The sequence below is a fragment of the Chionomys nivalis genome, chromosome 6, assembly GCF_950005125.1.
Source record: "Chionomys nivalis chromosome 6, mChiNiv1.1, whole genome shotgun sequence".
NCBI classification, from domain to species: Eukaryota; Metazoa; Chordata; class Mammalia; order Rodentia; family Cricetidae; genus Chionomys; species Chionomys nivalis.
In genome coordinates, this window is record NC_080091.1 from 9861940 (window position 1) to 9870421 (window position 8482).

An 8482-nucleotide genomic window follows, 5' to 3' on the forward strand; every position below is an offset into this window, starting at 1 on the left:
GGAGAAATGTTCCCAGGTGACAAAGGTGAAGACACAAATTGCTTCAGACTTGTCAGTATCTTGGACCGAGATCGTTTTGGTGGAGGAATATGATGTGGTCCTGGGTGATGGAGGAAGGTCATTGATTAATTAATAAAAATACTGCCTGGCCCTCATTGGTTCGAACATAGGTGGGTGGAGTAAACAGAACAGAATGCTGGTAGGAAGGGGAAGTGAACTCAGATGCAGGGCAGCTTCTCTCAGAACAGACGCCATGAAGCCCTGACCCAGGATGGAAGTAGGCTAGAATCTTCCCGGTAAGCGCACCTTGGAGTGCTAGACAGATTATAAGAAAATTGGCTAAATTGATACGTGAGAATAGCTTAGAAGGGGCTAGATATAATGGGCCAGGCAGTGTTTAAAAGAATACAATTTGTGTGTTGTTATTTTGAGGCATGAACTAGCCAGGAGGCCAGAGGCAGGGTGGCAGGAACGCAGCCCGCAGCTCCCACTACACCTGGAGTCCTCCTGGACCATTGATGGAACAGATGGAATGAAGAAGGGGTGGACCTGGAGGACCCGGAGGACCTGCGTAAACGGATAAAGGCGAGAATGGACAGGAACTTAGAGACCGGCCCTACTAGGGAGACCTGCACAGCTGCATGGATTACCAGATATATTTTTTAAAAACAGAAAATGTTTTAAATTTAGAATTCCATATTTATAATGTTGGCCACAACATCATGATTATTATTGTCTGTACTTTAGTATTTTCACCATTTGTGAAGAAACATTAAAAAAAACTTAAATGGTAGTTTGCTGAATTTTTTTTTTCTTTTAAAGATGCTTGTTTCAAGACTTGACAATGGGAACCCCTTGTGAGCATACTCAGTATCAATGTGGAGAACCAAGAGGGACCCTAATTGTAACAAAGTTCATGGTTGTGATTGTTTTCAAATACATTCCAAATGTTTATTAACTGTCAAAAAAATAATGTTTCAGGGGTTCCATGGTGTCACTAGTGTGGCTACCAGGAGCAAGCTCAGCGTCAGCCTGTGGTCTCCCCCTTGCATGTCCAATGTAAGTCCTAAAGAATGTGTGTGATTCATTGTGGTGTCGTGAAGTGTAGCTTCTCAGATTCCAAAGAGTGTCAACTCTGTGACTTGTACCTGGAAATGTAGGTAATTCAGTGTCGGCAGTAAGTTGCGGCACAATGCCGTCGTCATAATTTGCAGGAAGAAATCCTTCCGGCTTGGTTCATCAACCTTTAAGGAAATATTGAGATGTTAGTTTTCATTAAATATGTCACTGATTATTAATCACTTTAGAAGAACTTATCTTTTAATGCCAGGGTCTTGATTTATAGTCCCCAAATAATTGTTTGCTCCTGGAAATTTTATCACTGTAACCACTGATATCGTGTCATTTTTTTCTTCCTGTGTGAATTAAAGCCCCGAGTTTGAGAATCTTAAAAGGGGACCTGCTCAGCTTTATGTGTGTGTGTGTGTGTGTGTGTGTGTGTGTGTGATGGGGGGCGTGGGCTGAGAATAACCTTCATAAGGTGGCTCTCTGTTTTCACCTGGTGAGGCTGCCCTGGTGGCATGCAGCGAGGATCAGGCGGACTTATGGACCGTGGTGGTGCTGGAGAAATGTTCCGAGGTGACAAAGGTGAAGACACAAATTGCTTGAGACTTGTCAGTATCTTGGACCGAGATCGTTTTGGTGGAGGAATATGACGTGGTCCTGGGTGATGGAGGAAGGTCATTGATTAATTAATAAAAAAACTGCCTGGCCCTCATTGGTTCGAACATAGGTGGGTGGAGTAAACAGAACAGAATGCTGGGAGGAAGGGGCAGTGAACCCAGATGAAGGGCAGCTCCTCTCAGAGCAGACACCATGAAGCCCTTACCCAGGATGGAAGTAGGCTAGGATCTTCCCGGTAAGCGCACCTTGGGGTGCTACACCGATTATTAGAAATTGACTACATTAGTACGTGAGAATTAGCCTAGAAGGGGCTAGATATAATGGGCCAGGCAGTGTTTAAAAGAATACAATTTGTGTGTTGTTATTTTGGGGCATGAACTAGCCAGGAGGCCAGGAGCAGGGTGGCAGGAACGCAGCCCGCAGCTCCCACTACAGCTGGATTCCTCCTGGACCATTGATGGAACAGATGGAATGAAGAAGGGGTGGACCTGGAGGACCCGGAGGACCTGCGTAAACGGATAAAGGCGAGAATGGACAGGAATTTAGAGACCGGCTCTACTAGGGAGACCTGCAAGCTGCATGGATGACCAGATTTATTTTTCAAAACCAGAAAATGTTTTAAATTTAGAATTCCATATTTATAATGTTGGCCACAACATCATGATTATTATTGTCTGTACTTTAGTATTTTCACCATTTGTGAAGAAACATTAAAAAAACTTAAACGGTAGTTTGCTGAGTTTTTTTTTTCTTTTAAAGATGCTTGTTTTAAGACTCAACAATGGGAACCCCTTGTGAGCATACTCAGTATCATTGTGGAGAACCAAGAGGGACCCTAATTGTAACAAAGTTCATGGTTGTGATTGTTTTCAAATATATTCCAAATGTTTATTAACTGTCAAAAAAATAATGTTTCAGGGGTTCCATGGTGTCACTAGTGTGGCTACCAGGAGCAAGCTCAGCGTCAGCCTGTGGTCTCCCCCTTGCATGTCCAATGGAAGTCCTAAAGAATGTGTGTGATTCACTGTGGTGTCGTGAAGTGTAGCTTCTCAGATTCCAAAGAGTGTCAACTCTGTGACTTGTACCTGGAAATGTAGGTAATTCAGTGTCGGCAGTAGGTTGGGGCACAATGCCGTCGTCATAATTTGCAGGAAGAAATCCTTCCGGCTTGGTTTCTTCAACCTTTAAGGAAATTTTGAGATGTTAGTTTTCATTAAATATGTCACTGATTTTTATTCACTTTAGAAGAACTTATCTTTTAATGCCAGGGTCTTGATTTATAGTCCCCAAATAATTGTTTGCTCTGGGTCATTTTATCAGTGTAACCACTGATATCGTGTAGTTTTTTTTTTCCTGTGTGATTCAAAGCCCCGAGTTTGAGAATCTTAAAAGGGGACCTGCTCAGCTTTATGTGTGTGTGTGTGTTGGGGGGCGTGGGCTGAGAATAACCTTCATAAGGTGGCTCTCTGTTTTCACCTGGTGAGGCTGCCCTGGTGGCATGCAGCGAGGATCAGGCGGACTTATGGACCGTGGTGGTGCTGGAGAAATGTTCCGAGGTGACAAAGGTGAAGACACAAATTCCTTGAGACTTGTCAGTATCTTGGACCGAGATCGTTTTGGTGGAGGAATATGACGTGGTCCTGGGTGATGGAGGAAGGTCATTGATTAATTAATAAAAAAAACTGCCTAGCCCTCATGGGTTTGACATAGGTGGGTGGAGTAAACAGAACAGAATGCTGGGAGGAAGGGGAAGTGAACTCAGATGCAGGGCAGCTCCTCTCAGATCAGAGGCCATGAAGCCCTGACCCAGGATGGAAGTAGGCTAGAATCTTCCCGGTAAGCGCACCTTGGGGTGCTACACCGATTATTAGAAATTGGCTACATTAGTACGTGAGAATTAGCCTAGAAGGGGCTAGATATAATGGGCCAGGCAGTGTTTAAAAGAATACAATTTGTGTGTTGTTATTTTGGGGCATGAACTAGCCAGGTGGCCAGGAGTAGAGTGGCAGGAACGCAGCCCGCAGCTCCCACTACACCTGGAGTCCTCCTGGACCATTGATGGAACAGATGGAATGAAGAAGGGGTAGACCTGGAGGACCCGGAGGACCTGCGTAAATGGATAAAGACGAGAATGGACAGGAACTTAGAGACCGGCCCTACCAGGGAGACCTGCAGAGCTGCATGGATGACCAGATATATTAAATGTTTTAAATTTAGAATTCCATATTTATAATGTTGGCCACAACATCATGATTATTATTGTCTGTACTTTAGTATTTTCACCATTTGTGAAGAAACATTAAAAAAACTTAAATGGTAGTTTGCTGAGTATTTTTTTTTCTTTTAAAGATGCTTTTTTCAAGACTCGACAATGGGAACCCCTTGTGAGCATACTCAGTATCATTGTGGAGAACCAAGAGGGACCCTAATTGTAACAAAGTTCATGGTTGTGATTGTTTTCAAATACATTCCAAATGTTTATTAACTGTCAAAAAAATAATGTTTCAGGGGTTCCATGGTGTCACTAGTGTGGCTACCAGGAGCAAGCTCAGGGTCAGCCTGTGCTCTCCCGCTTGCATGTCCAATGGAAGTCCTAAAGAATGTGTGTGATTCATTGTGGTGTCGTGAAATATGGCTTCTCAGATTCCAAAGAGTGTCAACTCTGTGACTTGTACCTGGAAATGTAGGTAATTCAGTGTCGGCAGTAGGTTGGGGCACAATGCCGTCGTCATTATTTGCAGGAAGAAATCCTTCAGGCTTGGTGTCTTCAACCTTTAAGGAAATTTTGAGATGTCAGTTTTCATTAAATATGTCACTGATTTTTATTCACTTTAGAAGATCTTTTCTGTTAATGCCAGGGTCTTGATTTATAGTCCCCAAATATTCGTTTGCTCAGGGAATTTTTCTCACTGTAACCACTGATATCGTGTAATCTTTCTTTCCTCTATGTTTGGTTCAATGCCCAGAGTTTGAGTATCTTAAAAGGGTCCTGCTCTGTTTCATTTGTATGTGTTTTTGTGTCTCTGTATATGTGTGCATGTATATTTGTGTTTCTGTTTGTGAGGGGCAAAGAAGAACCTTCAGGAATGACTCTCTCCTTTTTTCCTGTTGTGAGATGATTTTTCAGTGATTCAGCTGCTTTTCGTTTTTCACTCTGACTGGTTTGTAGGTTTCAGGGCTGTTCTACTCTCCGCCTCTAATCTAGATATCTGTGTGTTGGGATTATGTATGGCAAACACTTGCTGTTGTTGTGTTCTCTGAGATTTAACTCAATACATTAGAGTTACAAGGTTAGTGCTCTGACCTGTTCGCATGTGTGTATGTGTTTCTGTGTTTGTGTGTGTTCTCGCTTTTTAATGAAAAGATGACTGTGTTTGATAGGGGAGAGAGTTGAAGATAGAGACAGAGATTGGTTTTTAGCAGTTCAGAATGAATATGGAGTAAACTCATTGAGATGTGAGGTTTTTCTTTTTCCTAGGCATAGCATCATCTTTGTGCCTTTGTGGCCTGTGTCCTTTCTCCGCATGCCTGGCTGGACCTCTTCATGAAGTCTCCTACTTAATATTCTGTTAGCATCAGGAACCAACATTATCTCGCTGGGGTTGGTGATTTTATACTCACTATGCTGCAATTGCCAGATAATGGATTCTGGAGAACTCATGTGTTAATATCATTTTATGCAACTCTAACCTCAGAAAAGTGATGTCTGCTTTTATTTCAGTCGCATCTTTGAAGGATAGAAACCACTGATGTTTTGCTTTAGTTGCCTCAAGAATATGCTAATATCTTAATCTGTTAGTGATATTGTGGTTTGTAGTCTAACCTTTGCATATCCATGATATTGTTCCCTTCATGCCAAGGGAAACACTCCATGGTTGCCACACTCATCACATTACCATTGACTTTCTGTATCAGCCTAAAACTTCTGCATTAGTCTAATACTTCTATTTATATTAATCATGTTACTTTTTATGCTAATGAATTTTCACTGAAATCTTGGAAGATGTCTGGCAAGTGAATGTCTGCTCATTAAAATCTCTTGAGATCTATCTCCCTGCTAAGGCCTCCCTTGACCAATTACTCATTTGTTCATACTTAATAGCTAATAATAATTTAGAAAGCAAATTGGATTAGGCCTAAAAGACAGAACACTTGAGTTTAGTTTTAAAAATATTAAAATTACAGCTACCAATGGTTTCAGTAGGTGTAATAGTTATGTCGAATCTGTTCCTGTCTCTCCTAATGTTGAACTGAGATTCTTAAAGTTAATTAGGTAGCTCTTAAGCTATTGGAGATTGGTAAGTGGTGTAAGTAAGGTAGCTCTTTTACTTGCTTTATACCTTATCTTGAATTTTGAATGAAAATTGATGGAGCTAGAAAACATTATTTTGAGTGAGGTAACCTAGACACAGAAAGACAATTATCATATGCACTCACTCATAGGTGAATTTTAAACATAAAGCAAAGAAAGCCAGCCTACAAACCACAATCCCAGAGAACTTAGACAACAATGAGGACACTAAGAGAGACTTGTGTAGATATAATCTTCATGAGAAGTAGAAAAAGACAAGCTCTCCTGAGTGAATTGGGAGCATGGGGACCTTGGGGGAGAGTTGAAGGGGGAGGGGCAGGAAGAGGAGCAGAGAAAAATGTAGAGCTCAATAAAAATCAATAAAAAACACAAAAGGAAATGACCATTTCCTTTACATTTTCCAGTTTTGTGGAGTACAGGTTTCAAGTATGATCTGATGATTCACTGGATTTCCTCAGTGTCTGATGTTATGTCCCCCTTCTCATTTCTGATTTTGTTAATTTGGATATTCTCTGTTTTTCTTTTGGGTTCTTTAGATAAGGGTTTGTCTATATTGTTGATATTCTACAAAAAAAAGGCAGCTCTTTGTCCCACTGACTCTTTGTATTGTTTTCTTTGTTTCTGTTTTATTGATTTTAGTCCTCAATTTGATTATTCCCTGCCATCTCCTCCTCCTGGGTGAGTTTGCTGTTTTATTCTACAGCTTTCTAGTGTGCTGTTAAGACTGTAGTGTGAGATTTTTTCAGATTCTTTATGTGGTACTTGTTGCTAAGAATTTTCCTGTTCGTACTGCTTTCAAAGTATCTCAAAGAATTGGGTATGTTGTGCATTCATTTTTATTAAATTCTAGGAAGTCTTCCTTTATTTCTATTGAGAATTGTTCAGTATCCATGAGTTTGTGGGATTTTTGCAATTAGTGTTGTTGAATTCCAACTTTAAACCAAAGGTCATTCGATAAGATGTGGTTATTTCATTTTTTTTTATCTGTTGAGATTTGCTTTGTTACCGGGTATGTGGTTGAATTTAGAGAAACCCACAGAAATAGTTGACCAAAGAAAGTGGGAGCTCACTGGCTCTTGACTGACAACTGGGTAACGTGCATACGACCAAACTAGGCCTGGTGAATATGGGTGACAGTTATATGGCCTGGAGAGCTTTGTTGGGCCACAGGAAGTGGGACCAGGAATTATTTATCCCTAGTGTATGAACTGGCTTTTTTGGAGCCCATTCCCTATGGAGGGATACTTTGCTCAGTCTAGATACAGGGAGGATGGCCTTGGTCCTGCCTCAAGGGATATGACAGACTTTGTTGACTCCACATGGGAGACCTCATCCTCTCTGCAAAATGGATGGGGAGAGGGTGGGGGATGGTAGGGGGAGAAAGAGGGAGGGAAGGACAGGGATCTGGGATTGGTATGTAAAATAAAAAAGATTGTCCTAAAATAATAAAAGAAAAAATGAATACAATAAATAAAAACACTAATGAAGGTTATTCCTTTTATACCTGCTGTTACAAAATGCTAACAGAGATTATTTAAGGAAGGAAGGAAGGAAGGAAGGAAGGAAGGAAGGAAGGAAGGAAGGAAGGAAGGAAGACTCATGGCTACAGGAAACTCCTGCTTGCCTTCCCTACTATAACTGAATGACGTTCCCTCCAGCAGTTGAAGAAGGGAAAGCAAACAGAGAGGCTTTGTCTGTGGCAGTGGTCTATTGCTTCTCACATGCTGGTAGACAGGGAAGCATACAACCCAGAACTGGTTCCAAATATAGGGATGACCTTTAAGACCCACCACAGACAACATTCTGCTAGCTAGACCATATCCCAAAGGTTAACCAGTCTCCTAAATGGTAACAAAAGTATTTAAACATTGAAACATGTGCTATCCCTTCATTCTCTGTCTTGCTCTTTCTCTTGCTTGGTGGTGGTGGTGGTTTGTGTGTGTGTGCACGTGCCTGTGTGCATGCATGTGTGAGTGTGTGCATGTGTATGTACATGCCTGCATGTAAAATTACAGTTATGAAGTTTTGAATTAGCAGCAAAAATCATTTTACGGTTAGGGTCACCACAACATGAGGAACTGTATTAAATGGTCACAGCATTAGAGAGATGAGATCTACTGCCTAAGAAGGTCACTAACTAGCATGGGTATTCCCAGGAGTGAGGGTATGAAGGAGGTGAAGGATGTATTTGTGACTGGGTTCCTCTTTTCTGACACTATTTGCAACTATGCAGACATAGATACACAAAGGCATCACTCCCCTCATAAGCAATTATGTTAATTTTCAAGTTATTGGGAATTACAATCAAGCATGTTTTTTTCTAGACTATTCAGGCATTGCCTCTCCCAGAGAACTTAGGTTCATCACTGATTTTCTTAGAACTGCTTTTTCTCTCTTCTTTATTGTGGCCATCTTGTTAGAATATAGAAATTGTTTCTGTATGTTCTGCAATGAAAAGACAGAGGATCGACTTTCCTGGTTTGATTA